General features: G+C 43.7%; 1 protein-coding gene across 5 annotated transcripts in view; it reads right to left on the bottom strand.

Moving 5' to 3' along the window:
* The window catches only part of LOC143282013 (zwei Ig domain protein zig-8-like), a 586,931-nt gene that overhangs the window by 130,285 nt on the left and 432,721 nt on the right, over positions 1 to 23,925 (bottom strand). The window contains exon 1 of one of the 5 annotated variants that reach the window (XM_076587427.1): positions 17,817 to 18,171. The exons of the other annotated variants lie outside the window; for them this stretch is intronic. The gene's annotated coding sequence lies outside the window, so the exon portion shown is untranslated. Of the gene's footprint in view, positions 1 to 17,816; positions 18,172 to 23,925 lie in introns of those variants that run through there. 5 annotated transcript variants of the gene reach the window in all.

Raw genomic sequence — 23,925 nt, 5'->3', positions numbered from 1 at the left:
CTTTCATGACCCAGTTTCCTTCATCTTTTGTGTGTTCACCTCTTCATCTTCCCTCACCCTTCTGTCTCTCCCCCCTGCCTCTCTGTCTCTAGTCTAACTGTGTACACGCCTTTGTCTGTCTGTCTCCTTGTATACACTTGTACTCTCTCTCTCTCTCTCTCTCTCTCTCTCTCTCTCTCTCCTGTCCAAACACACACACACACACATGTATATATACACAGATACATATATATGGCGAAAACAGACAGCTGGTTCAACTCAACTCTACACATCCGTTGACAACAGGCTTAACCATGAACTCTTAACTATGCATCGACAACAGTATCAGTATACTGCAACCAAATTTAACCCCTTGTTTTCCTCGGGAAATAATAGTTCCTAGTATAACCATCAAGTCTGACATGTGCTAATGAAACAAACACTTTGAATAGTACCATATGTAATCATCAAGTCTGACATGTGTTATTGAGACGAAGGCTTTGAATAGTACCATATGTAATCATCAAGTCTGACATGTGTTATTGAGACGAAGGCTTTGAATAGTACCATATGTAATCATCAAGTCTGACATGTGTTATTGAGACGAAGGCTTTGAATAGTACCATATGTAATCATCAAGTCTGACATGTGTTATTGAGACGAAGGCTTTGAATAGTACCATATGTAATCATCAAGTCTGACATGTGTTATTGAGACGAAGGCTTTGAATAGTACCATATGTAATCATCAAGTCTGACATGTGTTATTGAGACAAAGGCTTTGAATAGTACCATATGTAACCATCAAGTCTGACATGTGCTAATGATCGAGACGAAGGCTAAGTTAAGGTTAATGTTCCTATAGCCTTTAGCGGCCGTCAGGTGGTGGGGGCAGTGGTTCATAGTCAGTGTCCAGGGCTCGACGTAGGCAGGCGGGGCCCAACTCTCTCTCCCTTCGCCACTTTACCCTTCCCCTACAGAAGTATGATAGTCGTGTCTGACCAGGACCACCAGGACAGCAGAGGAGGCAACTGCTGTCCCGACTATTTGGGCTAGAATTTGATTACAGCGGAGAGTGTTTTGCTGCCCAAGCTCCATCCCCACTCTCTCGGCCAAGAGGGTTTTAGGACAGTCGGCGTTGGGATGGTTCCCAAAAGGCAACTAGCTCCCCCAAGGCTGCAGCAGTAAGAGCCAGTGCGATCTTGCCTCCTGGTTTGAGAGTCCTGGTCCTTTACAAAAGACAAAGCTGTATATGACTTCCCATTGCAATGGAGAAACCATTGATATACAGCTTTCACTTTGCTGACGGCCCAACTGGACGCTTAAGCCAGTCTGTGATATAAGCTGAGCGTTGGTCGATAAGACCGAAGACAGCCACCCACTCACACCTGTGTGAAGTTAGGAAACTCGGAGTCAAGTCCCCCACCCCAAGGCAAACAACACCACCGTGCCGGAACACCGGGGCCTCGAACCCCTGGTCACTGGTGAACACTGGCCACCAGAACTCCAACGGCCTGTCTACAAACCCACTTTCAGTGCGTGTCACAGCGACTTCAGACAACACCGGAAACAAACAAAGGTTAGATATTGCGCAACACAACACAATACAACACGTGCACTTGGGATTCAGTTTCACAGGCCAGACAAGAAAAAGAAAAGGGGGTTGGGGGAGGGGGGGGGGGGGGGGGGGGGGGGGGGGGGGGTAGGGAGGGCAGGGGGTTGGCTGAAGGAACACCCACACAAAAGGAGACAGAAGCGTCGATGACAGCTCGCGCTTTTAAAAGCAAACAGAAGCCAGAAAATGAAACACCACACAGCCTGGCACCAAACGCTGACACAGAACAAAAAGGACGTATCGTTGCTTCAAAGCGCAACGGCATCTGGCTGTTTTGGAACGTTTGCTCTCGCTGAAGAGGCAAGAGGCAACCAAACAGTTAAATAAATAGATAAAGAAAGAAACAAACACGTACAAAACGAAACAAAAATAAGATGATAAAAATGTTGTCGGTTTGCTATAATGCAGCGAGTTGCCAACTGGAGAAAAAAAACAACAAAAGACAAAAAAAAGTTATTAAAAAAAATGAAAATGAAAACAAATGATGAGGTAAACCACACCCACACACTGCATACATACAAACACACACGTGTAAACGGACATTAACACACACAAACACACCCTCCCCCACCAGTTCCCTTTCAGACCCGCCCTCATCCACACCCGCGCACGCGCGCCAACACACACACACACACACACACACACACACACACACACACACACACAAAGGCACACACGCGTACTTGGATACTTTCACATTCGTCTTACATATGCACTTGGAGAAAAATGGAGATAAATTGAGCGGGTGACTGAATGAATGAATGAGAGAGAGAGAGAGAGAGAGAGAGAGAGGAGAGAGAGAGAGAGAGAGAGAGAGATGCAGACAGACAGATAAATAGCCAGCGAGGCAAACAGCTGGTAGGGACGGACAGACAGACTAGACAGACATAGAAACAAAACAGATAAAGATACAGACATTAAACCGGACAAGTGAATAATAAACAATGTCTCACGTAGACCCCACGGCCACGTCCTTGAAGCACTTTCAAATAATTTCGCACAAGTCTTAAAAAGATACAACAACAAGAACACACACACACACACACACACACACACACACACACACACACACACACAGAAGGTCCGAACCTCTTTGAAGATAACACCACGCACACCCAGAGAAGAACTGCAAGGCACAGTCACAGAATGCTGATGATGCCAATACCACGTGCAGTACACACACACACACACACACACACACACACACACAACAAACAAAACAAAACACTCTCCATGTAATCATTTCCCTCTCAGTCAGTCGCAGCACTCAGCTGCCCCCACTTGCTAACATCGTCATCAACCGGAGGACTGCATTATACAGTAGACTTGTCAGGCATCAGCCGACAGCACCAACCACACAGTGGAGAGCCTGCCGACGGCCCCTGCCGACCACCGCCAACACTGCAGATGGTTAAGACTGAACGCTTCGCGCGCTCTATCTTTTACCCTCGCACTCGCCTTACCTCCGTCGGTGAAAAAAAAACAAACAAAAAAACAACAAGAAACAAACAACCCCCCCCCCCCCCCAGCCCCCACCACGCCCCTCCCTCCAAAAAAACCAAAAAAACAACAACAAAAACAACAACAACAAACAAAAACAAAACAAAAAAAAACCCAAAAAACCCACCTCACTCTCATTTGAATGATAAAAATTCTTATAGGTTTTTTCTATCATTTCATCAAAAGTTGATGACTTTATCCATTTATGGTTTTTGCCGATCCCCACTACATGAAATGATTTTGTTGTTGTTTTGTTTGCAACTAAAGGAGCAAATAAACAAACAAACAAATCCTTGTTTAATACCCATGCTTCCTCTCGACAGAACTGCACCTCTGCCTTGTCTCATAATATAGATATATATACATACATACATACATTGGAATGAGCTTCCTCTTTCGCTTCGTCAAGTCTCCACACTCAGCTCTTTGAAGTCTGGCCTTAAAACCCACCTCTTCCCAAAATAGCCTCCCTTGCCTGCCTCTTCCTTGTCTTTAGTTTCTACAGTTTTAGAGTTATGCATGCGTGTGAATGACTGGTGCGAAAGCGCTTTGATTTGTCTCTGAACAAGATTCAGCGCTATATAAATATCCTTATTATTATTATTATTATTATTATTATTATACACCAGCCCAGCCCAGACAGAGGAGGGGATGGAATGTGGATGAGATCACAGTTCAAGCCGAGCTTGTGTCCCCTCCATCTCACTCTCACTCACCCGGCCCTCCATTCAGTCTGTTTTGCAGAAATCCCAATTCACAGAAACGTCAAAGCAGTTGTACAACAGCTGAGTCAAAGCACAAAAAGCGCTTATAGCCATGCTCTGAACTGGTTACTTGTCGATGAGCAGGATGCAATTAAAAACAACAACAACAAAAACTAACATAAAAATCAACAAAAGAAAACAAACACACACAAAGAAAACAACCTCAGTCCAGTTTCACCTCGCTATTCGCAGTTGCAGTTATCACAAGTGGAGCAAATGAATGAATAAACAAATAGGTAGATAGATAAATAAATAAACATAAATAAATAGATAAGTAAATGAATAAAAGTAAAGGATGAGACCACCTGGAGGATTGCTCTCTGACTTGTCGAACCAGACAGCAGCACATCGACAGACCACCATCAACACAGCAGTCAAGACATACTGTGATCACTTCCCGCTCTCAGTCCCCAGTTTAACTTTCTTTGCGACCGACAAAAGAGGCGACGATGACAGAGCGTCACGGCCGCTAACATCTTTAACCGCTTGTAGCAGGTTAAGGTTATCACACTGAAGAGGTGGATGAAGACACACACACACACACACACACACACACACACACAATAACACATTGTTAACTGACAGAAGCTATAGGCGGGTCATTCAGACACCATCTGGAAGGATGAAGACACAAAAATAGCACATCGCTAAATGACCGAAGCTATAGGCCGGGTCATTCAGACTGGACTGGACATCAGACAGTGTTTATCTCTCTCTCATTTTTCTCTATAATTTGCACTGGGAAAAGAACAGGAACCAGTCCCGATAACGAAGGTAATGCTTTTGATAAAAAAATAAGGGAGACTTTTACACGCTTTCTCACACACTGTGAGGGGTGCCCCTCCGATAGTTCTCACGATTGAGAGAAAGCATAGGGGATGGAGGACAACCACGCTTTCTCACAAACCCCCACTTTCTCGTGAAGTGGGAGAAAGCGCGGAGGGGGGCGGGGGAAGGGGGTCGGGGGGAAGGGGGTTGGGGGGGGGGGGGGTGCGGGTGAGCGACCTCAAGAGTTCTTCTTACAGTGTGAGAAACCTTCGGGTTGACAGAAAACATAGGTTAATTAACATTGGGTGTCTGCGGAAGAAAGAAAGAAAGAGAGAAGACCAACCGTCCCCAGAGAGTTAATGCCCATGCCAAACGACGACAGAATAATAATAATAAGAAGAAGAAAGACAGAGGAGGCAAAAGAAAGGAAAGACAGAAGAAAGGAGAATGAGATGCACGAACAAGCAACACGTCCGTTCTGCTCACTCAGCTCCCTCGCTTCTTCAGCAGCTTCTCAACACTGACACTCTTGGCGACAACTGTACCCACTGACCTGCACACAACCTTGTTCACCTCTCAGTGCATCACAGGCAGTGCCGCTGAACACTCAACAGTCAGTTGTATGGCATCACCAAGTTACGTCTCCTGTACCCATCACAGACACGCCCACTCGTTCAGCAGCGTCTCAACAACACACTCTTCGCGATGCAGTGACCTGTATACACAACCTTGTTTGCCATCTCATAGCATCAAACACAGTGCTCAACACACTCAACAGTCAGTTGTATGGCATCACCGCCGGAGTCAGCAGTGAACTGAACGGCGGATTATCTATCCAAGGGGAGTGGGGGTTGGCGGGGATGGGGGCGGGGTGGGGTATGGGGGCGGTGCTGAAGGGGGGAAGGAGGTGACGGTATCAGGCACGCGAGGTATGGCAGTTTTTTTTGGTTTTTGTAAAGAGGCGCAGGAGGAGCTGATTGTGTGTGTGTGTGTGTGTGTGTGTGTGTGTGTGTGTGTGTGTGTGTGTGCGCGCGCGCGTGTGTGTGTGTGTGTGTGTGTGTGTGTGTGTGTGTGTGTGTGTGCGCTCGCGTGTGTGTGTATATATGTGTGTGTATGTGTGTGTGTGTGTGTGTGTGTGTGTGTGTGTGTTCTGTGTGTGTGTGCGTGTGTGTGCATACATACATGCCTGTGTGTTCTCTGCGTGCATGCGAGCGTGCGTGCGTGCATGTTTCTGTGGAACCGGGATTAGGAAGAAAAAAAAAGGGGGAGAAGCCATATCTAATTTATGTAACATACTACCTATCAGGTAAAGCCAAGAGGCGGAGACACCACAGGGTTACCACAATACTCCGAAACCAAGCGAAACAGAGCAGAAACAAGAGACGGTCGTGAGAGGAGCACACTCTGAATGCCACATAAACAAGAGCGCGAGAAACACAATAAACACGACGTATGTTTCACAACACAGAAAACACACGTGCTTGCACACATACCTACACACACACACACACATATATACATACACAACCCAGAACACACAGCATAAACGTAAGTGGCGAATGCTAACAAACACATAAACACACACGGCAGCAGACAGCTGTTTGTACAAATACTTGATGTCTTCCACACCAACACTGATGCTTCTAGGCACCCGCCGCAGAAAAAAAAAAGAAGAAAAAAAAGTGAACTTGCTATAAACTGCTCAAGAACAGACTTGTAGAAAGCAAGAGGCAAAGCCGTCACAACCCTCGTGCGACTCCCGCTGTCTAACAACAACAGTTAATATTGATTCTGAAGATTATTCTCGATTGGGCAGACGGTATGAACACATCAGAAAGATTAACGGAGTCTACATAGAAAAATAAGAGCGACTAGTAAAAACATGTCTCATAAAATTTGGTTTTAAATACCTTGGTGGTAAAGGTGGCCTTGGTGGAGTGTGCGGTTTGTGCAATGTTTCTCTTCGTAAAGTCAACTTCAACAAGTGTGGTGGAAGTAAGTTTAGCAAAGTGAGGGATTAAAACTTACCTATACAAGACTCAGGAAGGATAGAACAAAATTAGCACAAAGAAATCGGTCGAGTAGGATTTTCTCCTTTTTTTTCAATACAGAAATAGGTTCAACGTGATGAGTCAACAGAAACACTGAAGCAACCCCCCCCCCCAAAAAAAAAAAAACAAAAACAAAAACAAACAAAAACAAACAAAAAACAACAACAAAAAACAAAAACAAAAAGAAAACAAAACAAAAACAAACAAACAAACAAAAAAGCAACAAAACAACAACAACAAAAATGCAAAAAGCAAAAAAAGAAAAAACAAAACAAAAAACCCAAAAGACTTTCAAGTGATTGTTGAAACGGGTTTCTCACTGCACCTCACACTAACCGGAAGTCTCTTATCCTCAGGAGAAAGGGAAACACTTCATATCACAAGTCCATGCGTAAAGTGTGTTAAGTTTAACGGCGAAGAACCTCACGGTGAAAGGCAATGTGATTTTTGATGTGCCTGGTCACTAATGAACATTATGCACTAAATGTTGAGGTCTTTCCTTGTCCCGTTCTGTGAATAAAATTCATCGTTTAAGTACAATGTTCTGCGTGTTTGTTTTGTTTTTTTGTTGTTTTTTTTGTTTTTTGTTGTTGTTTTTTTTAGAAATGAATCACCAAGTACGATGCTTTTACTAACAAAAGGATGACTTGTGCGAATAAAGATATAGATAGTGTAATACTTTCACACTGACAGCACAACAGCTTTTTTATGCCTTGAGTAGAATTTAGAAAAAAACAAACAAACAAAGAATGAAGAAAGGGATAAAAGAGATATGTTTTTGAAATAGTTCCCATAGTAGGCCTATAAACACATTGATGTCCCTTTACATGGCATAGTCTTGCTGCTCCTGACAGATGCGTGAATCAATGTGACTTCCACACTAAACAGGAAAAATGCGTATCTAACTCAAACTGATATAACGACAGCCATAAATCAATGTGCTAATGAAATCAGATAAAACAGTTAATGTTTTGTGAACTGAAGAAAAAAGTAACTAGTCGGAACTGTTTCTTCGCAAACATTGTTCCTTTCCATGAAGTGCATTTTCATTATACATATACATTAAAAAATGCCTGGTTGCTTTTATCAACCCCGTGGTACGGCATTTGCCATGTGTCAATAACAAGAATCTGCTTTATATCGTTACATTATCTGATCTAATTCATCCGGCCCGAACGAACTTCCTTTCAGTGTAATAGTGGGGTTTAAAGTTAATCAACATGAGACTACACGGAAACAGACAGAATCAAAACACACACTTTGGGTAACGAATAATAACATGACTTAATCTCGACATCAAACGTTTTGTCCAGGAAGGATTTGAGAGCAAAAATCTTCCACATGATGAATAAATATGTATGCTTACCGAGCATCATTTTCATCTTGCAAATGATTGATTACACAGATGTAGTTTGTAAACAATTCAGAGTGTTTATATGGATGGGTAAATGGGCGAAGTTTGAATTTTGACTGTTCCTTTCCATGAAGTGCATTTTCATTATACATATACATTAAAAATGTCTGGTTGGTTTTATCAACCCCGTGGTGTGGCATTTGCCATGTGTCAATAACAAAAATCTGCTTTATATCGTTACATTATCTATTTATATGGATGGGTAAATGGGCGAAGTTTGAATTTTGACTGTTCCTTTCCATCTTGCAAATGACTGATTACACAGATGTGGTTTATAAACAATTCAGAGTTTATATGGATGGGTAAATGGGCGAAGTTTGAACTTTGACTGGCGTGTCAGCGCCTTGGTGACTATGAATGTGTGCGGTCTGTGTGCAGTGTGCACGTGTGTCATCCACTGCGGTCAGTCTCTTTGTTGACTGGTTGTTGGGAGCAGCGCAGTGTGAATAGCTACATACACACACGGATCAAACACAAATGAGCTGCCAAGAAGCAGCAACAACTTCAGACCAGAACTTGGGAAGAAGAGCACACAAGAAAAGGAATCAATCTGAAGTAGCTACAATCTAATCAACCCCCCACCACCCCACCCCCACCACCCATAAAAAAAGACAACTTACAAAAAGCACCGCCAGACATGATCACTAAATGCTGGTAAAAGTAAAGAAACGTCTTTCAAGTAATTCCAAATCAATCAATCATTGACCAAAAGCAACTTTAGAATCACTCCTCACTTACGAAAAAAAACATAAAATTTTTTTTTAAAAACCCACCAAGACTTCAGAGTGACACCTACAAAAAACAACTCCAAGACTTCAATCGCAGCAGTGCCACGCCGCAGAACAAACACGAACACACACACACACACACAAACACACACACTCTCTCTCTCTTCTCTCCATGTAATCACATTCCCCTCACAGCGCTCAACTCCCCACCACCATCACCATCATCATCACCTCACACCACCCTGAGTACACTGACAGTGTCTAACCAGGAGCAGCCATCCGACCACAGCGTGCCAACCCTGCACACACACAGAGACAGAGAGAGAGAGAGAGAGGAGAATACTTCCTCTCCTCATCCTATCATCCTGATACCTCTACGCCAAGCGACGGAAGAAACGAAAGAAGCAGAGGAAGAGCAGAGGATAAGATCACAGACAAACCGAGCAGGCACTCCCTCCCGGTCTCAACTCACTCACTCCGAATCCCTCAGCCTCCCCCACCCCAGCCACTTCACAGTAGTGGTTATAAAGTTACTGAGCACGGCACCTATAAAGAAGGAGGAAGGAGGGGGGGAGGGATGAAGAGGAGATGCAGAAGAAGAAGAAGAAGTAGAAGAAGATGAAGGAGGAGGAGGAGGAGGTGGGGGAGAAGGAGGAGGAGAAGAAGAAGGTGAAGAACAAGAAGAAGAAGGAGGAGGAGCAGCAGCAGCAGAAAAAGAAGAAGAAGAAGACCATTTCCTCGTAGTTTCAGAAGTGTACAAAAAAGAAGCAGAAGAAGAAGAAGAAGGCGGAGGAGGAGCAGGAGGGAGGAGGAGGAGCAGGAGGGAGGAGGAGGAGGAGAAGAAGAAGTCCCTTTCTTTGTAGCTTCAGAAGTGTACACAAAGAAGAAGAAGAAGCAGAAGATGGAGGAGGAAGAGGAGAAGAACGGGATGAACAATGACAAAAACAAAAACATAACATGAAGAAGAAGAAGAAGAACAAGAACAAGAAGAAGAACAAGAAGAAGGTCAAGACTGAATGAAGATGGTACTCGCGTTGTCTGGGGAACGCTAACGCAGCAACGAAATGAAGGGATCATCCGAAGGGGTAGGGTGGGGCAGAGGAAGTTGGTAAGGGAAAAAGGGGGGTGGATGAAAGGGGCTGGGAGTAGGGGGTGGGGGTGGGGGGGTGACAGCATCAGGGATTGGGGGAAATGGAGAGAGTGCATGGGGCGTTGTTTGTGATGGAGTGTGAGGAGGGAGAGCAGGGGGGTTGCGTGTGTCAGGAAAGGGGGCCGGGATCGGAATGGATTGGTTCATGTGTCTGTGATATCTATCTATCTATCTATCTATCTATCAATCTATCTATACGTGTGTCTCTGTATCTCTCTCTCTTTCTCTCTCTCTCTCCATATATATCTATATATATATATATATATATATGTGTGTGTGTGTGTGTGTGTGTGTGTGTGTGTGTGTGTGTGTGTGGACATCAGGAGAGAGACAGACAGACAGACAGAAACAGAAAGCTAGAAAGAGATAGGGATAGAGAGATACAGACAGATGGACAGACAGAGAGAGAGAGACAGACATAGAGACAGAAACAGAGAGAGAAGGAGGCGATGCAGGACCAAAGGAAGGAGGATAATTGGATTCTATTCCCCATCCCTCTTCAGTCTTATCTCAAACATGAACATTCAAAAACCTAACACTGGTCTTCCATTGTGTGTGTGTGTGTGTGTGTGTGTGTGTGTGTGTGTGTGTGTGTGTGTGTGTGTGTGTGTCTATGTGTGTGTGTGTGTGTGTGTGTGTGTGCTGCGTCTGTTTATTTTGAATGTCATTAAAAAAAAAAAAAACACCAACAACAAAACGTGTTGCATAATATCCCCCCAACCCGTCCGGAAATATCTGTCCACAGACTCAACATCTAGACTTGTCGTTTCTCTCATTCTCTCTCGCCTTGTCTACTGGAACTCTCTAATGTCTGGTTTCATCTATTCAGTCCCTTCAGCGCATACAAAATTCTGCTGCCCGACTCGTCCTCAGAAAGAAAAGATCTGAGCACATCACTCCTCTTTTGCAACATCTCCACTGCCTCCCTGTCTCACACCGAATAAAGTACAAGATCAGCACTCTGTGTTATAAATGTATTCACAAACCTGCCCTGCCTATCTCTGTGACTGCCTTCACCTCTACACTCCATCTCGCTCTCTACGATCGGCTTCGGATCCATTCTGTTTACGCAAACCCAGATTCAAACACTCGACTGTTGGACGCCGTTCTTCCTCTGTCTCTGGACCTTGCAATTGGAATGAACTTCCTCTTTCTCTTCGTCAGGTCTCCGCACTCAGCTCTTTCAAGTCTGGCCTTAAAACCCACCTCTTTCCAAAATAGCCTCCCTTCCCTGCCTCTTCCTTGTCTTGAGTTTTTTTCTTCTTCCAGTTTTAGAGTTATGCATGCGTGTGAATGGTGCGAAAGCGCTTTGATTTGTCTCTGCACAAGATTCAGCGCTATACAATAATAATAATAATAATAATAATAATAATAATAATAATAATAATAATATCCTCATAACTTTCGCCCAACACAGCACAGCATAACACATCGGTAATGTCACACGACAATCAGAAGAAGGGGGAAAAAAAGACGAAGAAAAAGACCACAACCTGCTGTTGACATTTGCTATCGAAATGAAACACGAATAATCCACGAACAAAGCAGAAATCTTGCGACACAATATTTTGTACATAACCCTCCGTCGCTGGAACTAGCCAAACATAATATATATGCGTCGGTGTGTAACATCGATGAAAAGGAACAACAAAGAGAGAAGACACAACAAGGACACTAAGTCACAGAGACAATAACAACAGCAAACAGCAACATCGCTGACAGCTGGCTTCAAATCAGGCAAGCAAAAAACATAAACAAAGGTGATTGATAAAGAAAACAAACAAAAAACTCAAACAAACAAACAAAAAACTCAAACAAACAAACAAACAAAAAACCCACAGCAAACAGCATGCTGTTGCAATGAATAGGAACACGATCCGTCCCCTGTTCTGGAACCTTTTATGGAAGAATGATGAAAAAGGCATCAACGGAAGAGACGAGCATGCGCGCACACGCACGCACACACACACACACACACACACACACACACACACACACACACACACGTAAACAAAGCAAGAAAGGCCATTAGGTCCAGAAAGAAAAATCAAAAACAATACTGACGTCTTTCTGGGAGAGAGAGAGAGAGAAAAAAAAAAGAGTGAATGTGCCAGGAAGACAGAAACAGGAAAAGAAAAAAAAAACACGGTAGAAATAAAAAGGGAAAAGGCGAGAAACAGGGTGGTAGAAAACATACAATTCCCAGCACTTTCCAGAAGGTATGGATATGTACTGTGTATACTAAGTAAGACCCAGGCCCATATACGGAGGAGTCAATGGCAATCAAACAGTGTCAAAAAGAAGTGAATTAAAATAAGAAAATTAAAAACAACAACAACAAACAAGAAATAAGAAAAGAAATGAATCATCGACAAAGCAATTTTCATTACATGATTACGTGTTCTGCCAAAAGAATGCACCCATGAAAAAGTCGAGCGAGCACTGTTCCTTGTGCTCTTGGAATTAACAACAATAACACACATACACACACACACACACACACACACACACACACACACACACACACACACACACACACACATTTTGGCAAGAAATGGACGAAGCACTCGATCAAAACAAAGAGAGAGAGATAGAGAGAGAGAGAGAGAGTGTGTGTGTGTGTGTGTTTGCGTGTGTGTATGCGTGCGTGTGTGTGTGTGTGTGTGTGTGTGTGTGTTTGTTTGTGTGCGTGTGTGTCTGTGTGTGTGTCTGTGTGTGTGTGTGAAACAGAAAGAGACAGACAGACAGACAGACATAGAGAGACAGAGAGAGGGAGACAAAGAGACAGAGAGAGAGAGAGAGACAGAGTCAGAGAGACATAGAGACCCAGATAGACACAGAGAAAGACAAACAGTGAGAGAGGGAGAGAGAGATAGTGTGGGTGGGAGGGGAGGGGAGAGTGTAAAGAAAAAGGATAAACCAAGCACGGGATTTATGTCACACACACACCATTTATGTCTCCCACAAGCCAAGCACAAAACAGTAGATTTACACTGCAGGTGTATCATATGATACCCCCCCCCCCCCCCCCCGCACCCCCCCCCCCCCACAACACCCACGAACATGAAACAAGAGACGACGTGAGAGGCGCCTTTCTGAACGATCCCGCACAACACAAGGACAAGAGAGCACCACTGCTGTGTTTCACAACACAGAAAGAAAGCACGGCTCTTGCCACCAACACACAGCAATTCCTCAGTGGGGCACGCACAAAACTACAGGCGTGAGAATGCGGACATACATAGATATAAAACGTACACGCACACGCACACGTGCACACACACACACGTGTACACACACACATGCACACAAGCATGCGCGCGCGCGCGCACACACACACACACATTTTGACAGGAAATAGATTTCAACCACTGGATGAAAACAATGTTCATATGTGTGTGTGTGTGTGTGTGTGTGTGTGTGTGTGTGTGTGTGTGTGTGTGTGTGTGTGTGTGTGTTGTGTGTGTGTGTGTGTGTGTAAATGTGTGTATAAATGTGTGTGTGTGTGTGTGTGTGTGTAAATGTGTGTGTATAAATGTGTGTGTGTGTGTGTGTGTGTGTGTGTGTGTGTGTGTGTGTGTGTGTGTGTAAATGTGTGTGTATAAATGTGTATGTGTGTGTGTAAATGTGTGTGTATAAATGTGTGTGTGTGTGTGTGTGTGTGTGTGTGTGTGTATGCACGCGCGTGTGCGCGTGTGTTCATGTATGATGTGTGTATGTGTTTCAGTGTGACTGAAAAAAAAAAGGAAATACAGAGGAAAAATGGAGTGAAAAGCTGACAGCTCTACCATGGGTCAGTGCGTCAGCAGGGAGTATTGCCACCCCTTCTATTCTTCTTTGGTTTATCAGCTTGAATTCCTTTCTTTTCCCCCCGATTTCTCATTGTTGCTGCACTGGTTTTTCAATGAACAACTATTTCCCCGAAAGCAGATAGATTACACTCGAGATCGGATCTGTTTCCATGATTAAAAAAAAAAAAAAAGAAAAAAATAAAAAAAAGAAATCGATCGAAACAAAACATCTGCGAATTAAAAAAAAAAAAGATCTTGACATGTGTGTGTGTGTGTGTGTATGTGTGTGTGTGTGTGTGCACCAAGGGTTATCTTTCAATCACTGTGCGTGTGTGTGTGTGTATGTGTGTGTGTGTGTGTGTGTGTGTGTGTGTGTGTGTGTGTGTGTGTGTGTGTGTGTGTGTTGGTTTACCGCGATGGGCTTCAATCGACAAAACATACAAAGAAGCTGGTGTTTTGCCATTACCTGAACACGGGAAATTATGTGCCTGTAACTACATGGTAAGGGCTAGAGCTGTTCCAAATTCGGTTGTCTCTGAAATTGATGAAGAAACGTACATCTGTAGAGAAATTCGTAACAAAGCTGTATACACGTCCTTGTTCGATTTTACTAAGTCAGTCTTTGAGAGTTGCAGTCTGCCTCTTTCCCAGATTGCGAAAATTCCGCATTGTTTTCATCCGCCTTGGCTGACTGAGCAAGCAAATATTATTTTTACATATGGGCAATTAAAAAAGAGTGACAGTCCACTCATTATTGCCTCTCGGGCCAAAGAACTAATTAATACACGTTTCAAATATTACCTCCGTGTTTTCACAGATGGATCAATTAGTAGTAACTCTGAAGTTGGAGCCGCTTTTGTAATCCCCGAGCTTAACATTAAAAAGAGATTCCACTTAACTAAAGGTTGTTCAATTTTTACTGCTGAATTGTTTGCAATTCTGATGGCTTTCACCTTTTTTAGTGATATGCCTCTTGTGCCTGCAAAAATCCTTATACTATCTGATTCAAAATCAGCATTGATGGCTTTAAATAATCAATCTTCATCTGAACGAGCAGATATTATGTACGAAATTTTGTATTTAATCCACCAGTTAATTATGCGAGGCTCCGACATTTCACTCTTGTGGGTTCCTGGACATTCTAATCTTCGTGGCAACGAAATGGCCGATTTTTGTGCCAAGGAAGCGGCATCGAACAATTCAGATTCAATCAATCGCAATATTCCTATTTCTGTTTCAGAAGCCTGTACTATTCTCTCAACATATATCTGGAATTTCAGACAGACACAGTTCTTAGAAAACTCAAAAAAGAAGCTCTGGTGGGATCTCTCTCTTCCAGCAAGAAAAGGCACTAACCCCCCAGGATCAATTTCCACAAGAAACTTGACACACAGGCTAAGAACTAATGCATGGTTATGCAGATTTTTGAAACCGTCACCACTATGTATTTGTGGTAAGACCCTTGACATCCCACATTTTTTGCTCGAATGTCCAGATACACATTTACATTTCAAACCCCTTCATGATATGATTACATCCTTTAATCTTCCATTAGTCATGTCCAGCGTTTTTCACCCTAGCAAAGAAAATGGTTGGTCTCTGACAAAAACCGCAGTTGACCTAATTAAAAACCATCCAATTGGTCGGTTTTTCTAATTTGTTTCATCCCCCTTCTGTTGCAGAGGTTCCCCTCTGTTTTATTTAATCCAAAGTAGTGTTTCGTTTTGGGTGATAGCGTCAGATTTACTTGTAGAGCAAAGCTCCCATTATTCTAATTAGTGGAACTGTTCGACCCTAACATGTAATATGTCGTCTTGATTACATTACGAAACCTTAATTTGATGAGAAAGAGTGAGTGACAGTGTGAGTGTGTGTGTGTGTATGTGTGTGTGTGTGTGTGTGTGTGTGTGTGTGTGTGTGTGTGTGTGTGTGTGTGAGTGGGCAGGTGAATGAGGTAGGGGAATTATAATGGGCATTTGTGTGCATGCATGGATGTATGTAGAGAGAGGGTGGGGGAGAAACGTATGTGAGTATGTGTGTGCGAAATGAAATTTGGTACCTTGATTTGTTAAATGTTTTTTTTGTTTTTTTTTTTTTTTTTTGTTTTGTTTTTTTATAAATCATACCTTCCTCAAATCAGAATTTCCTTGTGTTGCTCAGTTAATATTTTATTCAAATGGTTGCAAAAATGTCAGTACAACAAACAGTTAATCTGACAATAAATGGTTTCAGTCAGTCAGTGTGTGTGTGTGTGTGTGTGTGTGTGTGTGTGTGTGTGTGTGTGTGCAATACGGGTTATCTTTCGGTCATTGTGTGTGTGTGTGTGTGTGTGTGTGTGTGTGTGTGTGTGTGTGTGTGTGTGAAGGAAACATGAGAAATGAGAAAACAACAACAACAATAACAAAAAAAAAACTAACAAAAAAACAAGTACACAAATAGAATAACGACCAATAAGAAAATGACCTGAACATATGGAATTACAACAACAACAACAACAACAACAAAGCAAACAACAATCAAACAAGAACAACAACGAAAAAACAAAACAAAAGAACTTAATAAATACAATAACAATCACGAAGAAAATGACCTGAGCATATTGAAGTACAAAATGTGAGTGGAGGTGTTTTCAAGAGGAAATCCTTTCATCAAGCGATGGCAAATTGGCGCTAAACTGAACGATCCTGTCTCAAAAGAGATTTTTTTCTCAGCTATGGTTTATGCTCTCTCTCTCTCTCTCTCTCTCTCTCTCTCTCTCACTCACTCCCTTCTGTCTAGTCTATTTCCCTCTCTTAGTCTCACTTGCTCTCTATCTTTCCCATAGAGACACGCGGCCACATTAACATACACATACAAACATATGCCAACATAAACAGATGTCCATATTCATACGCACACGCACACGCGCCCGCGCGCACACACACGCACACACACACACACACACATACACTGATACACACATTTGTTCACGGAAATATACACAAGAACACACACACACACACACACACACACACACACACACACACACACACACACACATACACTACACACACACAAACTCACATAATTACACAGTTGTGAAACACACACACAAACACACACACACACACGCACACACACAGGGTGGAGTGTTGGCCTAGAGGTAAAGTGACCGCCTAGGAAGCGACAGAATCTGAGCGCACTGGTTCGAATCATACCGGCAGTCGCGAGTATATTCTCCCCCTCCTCTAGACCTTGAGTGGTGCCCGGGTCTGGACGCTAGTCATTCGGATGAGACGATAAACCGAGGTCCCGTGTGCAGCATGCATTAAGCGCACGTAAAAGAACTCACGGCAACAAAAGCGTTGTCCCTGGCAAAATTCTGTAGTAAAATCCACTTCGATAGGAAAACAAGTAAAACTCCAGTCAGAAGAAATGCAAAAAAAAAAAAAAAAAAAAAAAGGGGGGTGGCGCTGTCAGTGTTGCGACGCGCTATCCCTGGGGAGAGCAGCCCGAATTTCACAAAGAGAAATCTGTTGTGACAAAAAAGAGTAATACAAATACAAACACACACACGCGCGCGCGCGCGCTCACACACACACACACACACACACACACACACACACACACACACACACACACACTGTGACACACACTATTCTGCAGATGATTTTGGGGAGGTTATTTCTAACGAGGTTCATTTAGTAGAACTTTCAAAGACATTGGTTCATAGCCCTATTTCTACATTCCATTAATGTACTCTATAATCATGTTACTGGTTTTAGTTATTATCGTCATTATTGAATTGTTACTGTTAAAGCTAATTTCATGTTAGTTATGCATTTCTTAGTAGTTTTCTACCTTTTCTGTTTTATTCTTACTTCTCTCTTTCCCCTCTCCCTACCCCTCCCAACCCCCCCCCCCCCCCCCCCCCCGCTTTTTTTAAAATAAAAAAAAACATCGTCTAATATCACTAATAGTTAAAAGACGCTAAACTAAAGAACGAACACACTGATACAATACAAGGAAATACAATACAAACAGGACAAGCAGTCAGACCTATACGTACTGTACAAACCTCTCATTAAAGCAGGTCTTCGTGTAGCATCCACGCAGGGCTGATCGTGCCTGTTTGATCAATAATCCATGCTCCCTGCCACGATCCGCATCATCAGCTGACACTAGGTACACAACATAACTAACACATGTTTCTGCAAATGCTGGCTGATGAATGAATCAATACACAGTACTACTGAAACTCGTGTGGATTTGTCCGTAGTCGGTACAATAAGACGAGAGAGAGAAAAAAAAAAAAGAAGATAAAATAAAGTTGCCAAAAGACTTGTGGCGGCCTGGTCTTCTTTGAAAAAAAAAAAGAAAAGAAAAAAAAGAAAAGAAACAATTGCAGCACTGAACTACCACCGAAATAGATGCAAGAAAGATTAAAAAAAATCCAAACACTAAACTTCAAAACCCCCACCCTCCACACTCAAAAATAACTCTTGAGAGACACAGTCACTGAATGTTCAGTTCATGATGAAGCACAGTTACACTCTGTCTGTCCGTCTCTCTCCATGTATAATCGCATTCCCCTCCTCAAAGCGCTCAATTCCCCAGCAACATCATCATCATCATCATCACCCCTCAGAGGACTGCATACTGACTTGTCAGGCACCACCACCACCACCACCGCCACCAACAGTTCACAGCCAGACAGGAGAGCAGCGAGCCAGCCGACTGCAGCGAACACTGCTGACTGCAGACACACTGTGAACGCCGGCCGCTTCCCGCGCTCAACTGCCAAGCCTTTTTTTTTTTTTTTTTTTAATACCCACGCTTTTCACCAGCAGGACTAACACCTCTCCGCCTGTCTCGTATATTCCATCCACTGCTGAACGAAGAAAGACAAAAAGGAAGGAAGGATGGAAGGGAGGAAGGGAGGGAGGGAGGAATGAAGGAAAGAAAGGGAGATGGGAGGATGAGATCATTTCGATAAGTTGCCGAGGTGCATTCTCCATCCCTCACTCACCCACCCCACCCACTCAAGTCTCTCACCACGCTATTTTCACAGTTGTCGTTATCAAGCATGATGGAGAGAGAGAGAGAGAGAGAGAGAGAGAGAGAGAGAGAGAGAGAGAGAGACAGACAGACAGACAGACAGACAGACAGATACACACACACACACACACACACACACACACACAAGTCGAACTGAATTCCCTCCAGCGCCCACACATGCACACACTCACCTACTCGCTCATGACTCACTCTCTCACCCACACACTCCCTTCGTCCCTCACTCACTCACTCAGTCTCTCTCTTTTTTTCATTCTTAAAGAAGAGAACTTGACCAGTGACTTAGTATTACTGTTATGCTGTGTAATATTGATAATTATGTTTCAGTCAGTCTCTCATACACTCTTTCATTCACTCACCTACTCACCCACTTATTCTCACACCTGTTCAGTTCCCTACCCACCCATCCTCCCACCCACTCACCCACTCAACCAGTCTCTCTCACACTCTCACTCACTCACTTACTCAGTATCTCACCACGCCATTCACAGTAGTTGATGTCATGCGTGGCGTTGGGTGTGTGTGTGGGGGGGGGGGGAGGGCGGAGGGGGACGGCGGAGGGGGGCGGGACAGGGGGAGGGGGGGCGGCGGAGGGGAGGGGGATAGGGGGAGGGCAGTACCGTATGAACTGAAGAATGTATTCTGTTTGGGCAATGGAAAGGAGCTTTTGCAAAGGCTAGGAAGCATCCTCGCTGAGCGAGAGCGCCAATCTGGTATCAGCGATGGTAAAGCTACCAATGAGTAATATCTATGAAGGACAATGACTCTTAAACTAGGAGGCAAAAACTGTACTGGGGGCTAGTTGGCCTTTTTGGAACCATACACACACCGACATTCATAAAACCCTCTTGGCCGAGAGAGTGGGGGTGTGTAACATGGGCAAGACACTCTCCTCTACAATCAAATTCTAGCCCAGATAGTCAGGACAGCAGTTGCCTCCTGTGTTTCTGACGGTCATTGTCAGACACGCACAGGAAACAACACAGGTAGCAGACACATCCATGTACAGAAATAATGAAATGCGCTATGCCATATTGTATCATACAACAGGTATCCAGTTTAATGGAGATAACACTGAAGAAATGAGTTATGCGAACAAACAAACACACAAACAAACAAAACAAACAACTCCCCCCTCACCCCCCCCCCCCCCCCCCACACACACACACACCACACAAACCCTCCAAAAAGAGAAAAACTTCCATCAAAGCGAATGACGCGAGCTGTGACTGAAGTTAGTAAACGCAGCAATATTATATCCTTGAGGCCCAGTTTATATGACATATTGGCAGAAGTTTACAGCTGGGCCTACAGCAAAGTGAGAGCTGTATTATCTATGGTTTCACCACTGCAATGGGAAATAATTTACAGCTTAGTCTTTTCTGAAGGACGATGCCGGACTCTTAAACTAGGAGGCAAAACTGTACTGGGGGCTAGTTGGCCTTTTGGAACCATACACACGCCGACATTCATAAAACCCTCTTGGCCGAGAGAGTGGGGGTGTAACTTGGGCAAGACACTCTCCTCTACAATCAAATTCTAGCCCAGATAGTCAGGACAGCAGTTGCCTCCTGTGTTTCTGACGGTCATTGTCAGACACGCACAGGAAACAACACAGGTAGCAGACACATCCATGTACAGAAATAATGAAATGCGCTACGCCATATTGTATCATACAACAGGTATCCAGTTTAATGGAGATAACACTGAAGAAATGAGTTATGCGAACAAACAAACACACAAACAAACAAAACAAACAACTCCCCCTCACCCCCCCCCCCCCCCCCACACACACACACACACAAACCCTCCAAAAAAGAGAAAAACTTGCATCAAAGCGAATGACGCGAGCTGTGACTGAAGTTAGCGACCGAAGCCCAGACGAGGAGTAAGACACGAACTGATGAACCCAGTAGACAGCTGGCACGCACACACAAACCATGATTCTGAGCTGGCTCTCTGTTGTGGGGGTTACCGGTAGTATCTGAAGCTTGTTGTAATCGTCTGTCTGGGCAAAGAAAGGGAGCGGCCCCTACCTTTACAGGCACCGAAATGAAGGGATTATCCAAGAGGTGTGGTGTTGTGGGGGGTGGGGGTGGGGGCGAGTGGTGGTGGGAAGGGGGCCGGATGGGGTGGGGGGTGGAAGGACGAGAGAAGGGGTTAGAAGGTGTGACACGTGTCAGAAATGTAGAACAAGTCTTTTTTTTTTTTTAATGCACTCTTCAGTCTCTGATAGTGGTGGAGGTGTTTGTGTGTGTGTGTGTGTGTGTGTGTTGCGTTGTGTTGGTGCGTGTTCTGCATGATAACGTGTGTATGTGTACAGACACACATACACACACACACACACACACACACGTGTGTGTGTGTGTGTGTGTGTGTGTTGCGTTGTGTTGGTGCGTGTTCTGCATGATAACGTGTGTATGTGTACAGACACACACACACACACACACACACACACACACACAGGGGGATGGATGGAGAAAGAGAAACATAGGCAGACAGACAGACCGACCGACAGACAATCAAAGACGCGGGGATCTTGGATACAGAGAGTGCATGAGTTCCGACACACGTCTGTATGTATACGCTTTTCTACACGCCTGTGCGTGAGTCTGCGTGTGTGTGTGTGTGTGTGTGTGTGTGTGTGCGTGCGTGCGTGCGTGTGTGTGTGTGTGTGTGTGTGTGTGTGTGTGGTGTGTGTGTGTGTGTGTGCGTGTATGTTCGATTGTGTGTATGTCAGCGTGTGTGCGCGCATGTGAATGCATGTGTGTGCATGTGTATGCAAACTTGTATGGCTGGTATGTGTATGTGTGTGGGCGTGTTTGTGCTTGTGTATGCGAGCGTGTGTGGCTGATGTGTGTGTGTGTGTGTGTGTGTGTGTGTGTGTGTGTGTGTGTTGCGTGTGATTTTGCATGCGCGCATGTGTGTGTGTGTGTGTGTGTGTGTGTGTATGTGCGCGCGCGTGCGTGCGTGTATGTTTATGGGTGTGTCTGATTGTGAATCTTACGTGTTTACGTGAAATGATCCGTGTGATCCAGTCTCCCTCAAGGTGGGGTGTCCGGGCAGAACAAAGCGACCCCGTGACTCAGAAGAGCAACCCAGGAGACTGGCTGAACGACTGACTGACTGCCTGCCTGTCGGTAATAGGCCATCTGTCCTCCACTGGCTGTGTGCTCAACACAACGCCAGTCACAATCAGGGCGACACGCCTTTATTGCATGACCCCACAGTTATTGCCTAACCCACAAACTCTCTATGGCTACGCTGTCGATCAGGCCGAGACATTATTGCCTGAAACCAACCACACGTATTGCTTAATCCTTTCACACTATTGCCTAACTCCTCCCCAAACGCTCTGTTGCCTCATTCCCCGCACACTTTCTTATTAATGGCTGAACGCTCGTCGATTGCTATTTCGACAGACAGAAGAAGGAAATTAATCAACTGATAAACTAGATCCAGATGCTTCATCAGTGAACCTGTCTGCCTCCCATATGTTCGTAATCGAATCTGTTTGTTGCCGTAGCATCTGTTGATCTAATATCGGGGGAGCCCGGCCGCATAAAGAGCAACAACATCATGTTATGAACCTCCCTTGATCCCAGTTTTAGCCAGCTGAATGAACTGACGTGGACACTGAGGGGAAAGAAAGAAAATATCAAGAGCAACAACAACAACGACATCTTTTAAATCTCGTCTCAAAACTCACCTTTTCCCTCAGCAATAAGTTCAATTGTGACAGGTCCACTTCCTGTGTTTGACTATGTGTGTATACATATGTATGTGCACATAACTACATGCATGTATATGAATGTGTATTCTGTGTGCGTGTGTATATGTAAGTTTGTGCCTGCCTATGTGTGCGTATGTGTTAGGGTAGCTGTTTGATACACATGTATGTTAAAATGTATGTGTGCAGTGTGTGTGTGTGTGTGTGTGTGTGTGTGTGTGTGTGTGTGTGTGTGTGTGTAGTCACATTTTGGTGTGTGTATGTAACATAGATGTAATGTTTTATGTTAACAAAAGCGTTTTTGTAAAGCACCTAGGGCAGATTTCTGGATAGTGTGCTATATAAGTATCCATTATTATTATTATTATTATTATTATTATTAAATCCTTTTTAATCGACACAGTAGTCAGCACAGTTCCGCCATAGCAAGAACGATCAAGTCATCTTTTTTGCTGATTGAATTGAATATACAATCTTAATTGATAAGGAAAGTGTGATATCCAAAGACTTTTTTTTTTCAGCAAGCCCCATGCCGGCGCAGAAAAAAAAAAGACAAATGCAATTACTGAAACAAACAGGACACACATACGCAAACGAACACACATGCATATGCATAAACATGCAACTGTCCCTAATTGTAATTGAAGTTTTAGTGATGACATTTGATCTTGCTTTTGAAAAAAAAACAAAAAACAAAAACACGAAAAAAAAAACCGAAAAAAACAACAACCCACCATAAAGGCTGTTTTACAACATTTACATAGTACTGTCAATTTTATCAGTCACATATTCTTTGAACTAGCTTGTGACGTTAACACCATCAGTCACATAGTCTTTGAACAAGCTTGTGACGTAAACACCATCAGTCACATAGTCTTTGAACAAGCTTGTGACGTAAACACCATCAGTTACATAGTCTTTGAACAAGCTTGTGACGTAAACACCATCAGTTACATAGTCTTTGAACAAGCTTGTGACGTAAACACCATCAGTTACATAGTCTATGAACAAGCTTGTGACGTAAACACCATCAGTCACATAGTCTTTGAACAAGCTTGTGACGTAAACACCATCAGTTACATAGTCTTTGAACAAGCTTCTGACGTTAACACCATCAGTCACATAGTCTTTGAACAAGCTTGTGACGTAAACACCATCAGTCACATAGTCTTTGAACAAGCTTGTGACGTAAACACCATCAGTCACATAGTCTTTGAACAAGCTTGTGACGTAAACACCATCAGTCATATAGTCTTTGAACAAGCTTGTGACGTTAACACCATCAGTTACATAGTCTTTGAACAAGCTTGTGACGTTAACACCATCAGTTACATAGTCTTTGAACAAGCTTGTGACGTAAACACCATCAGTTACATAGTCT

The sequence above is a fragment of the Babylonia areolata genome, chromosome 5 (assembly GCF_041734735.1).
Source record: "Babylonia areolata isolate BAREFJ2019XMU chromosome 5, ASM4173473v1, whole genome shotgun sequence".
Taxonomy (NCBI): Eukaryota; Metazoa; Mollusca; class Gastropoda; order Neogastropoda; family Buccinidae; genus Babylonia; species Babylonia areolata.
This window is presented reverse-complemented; position numbering and strand designations above follow the sequence as displayed.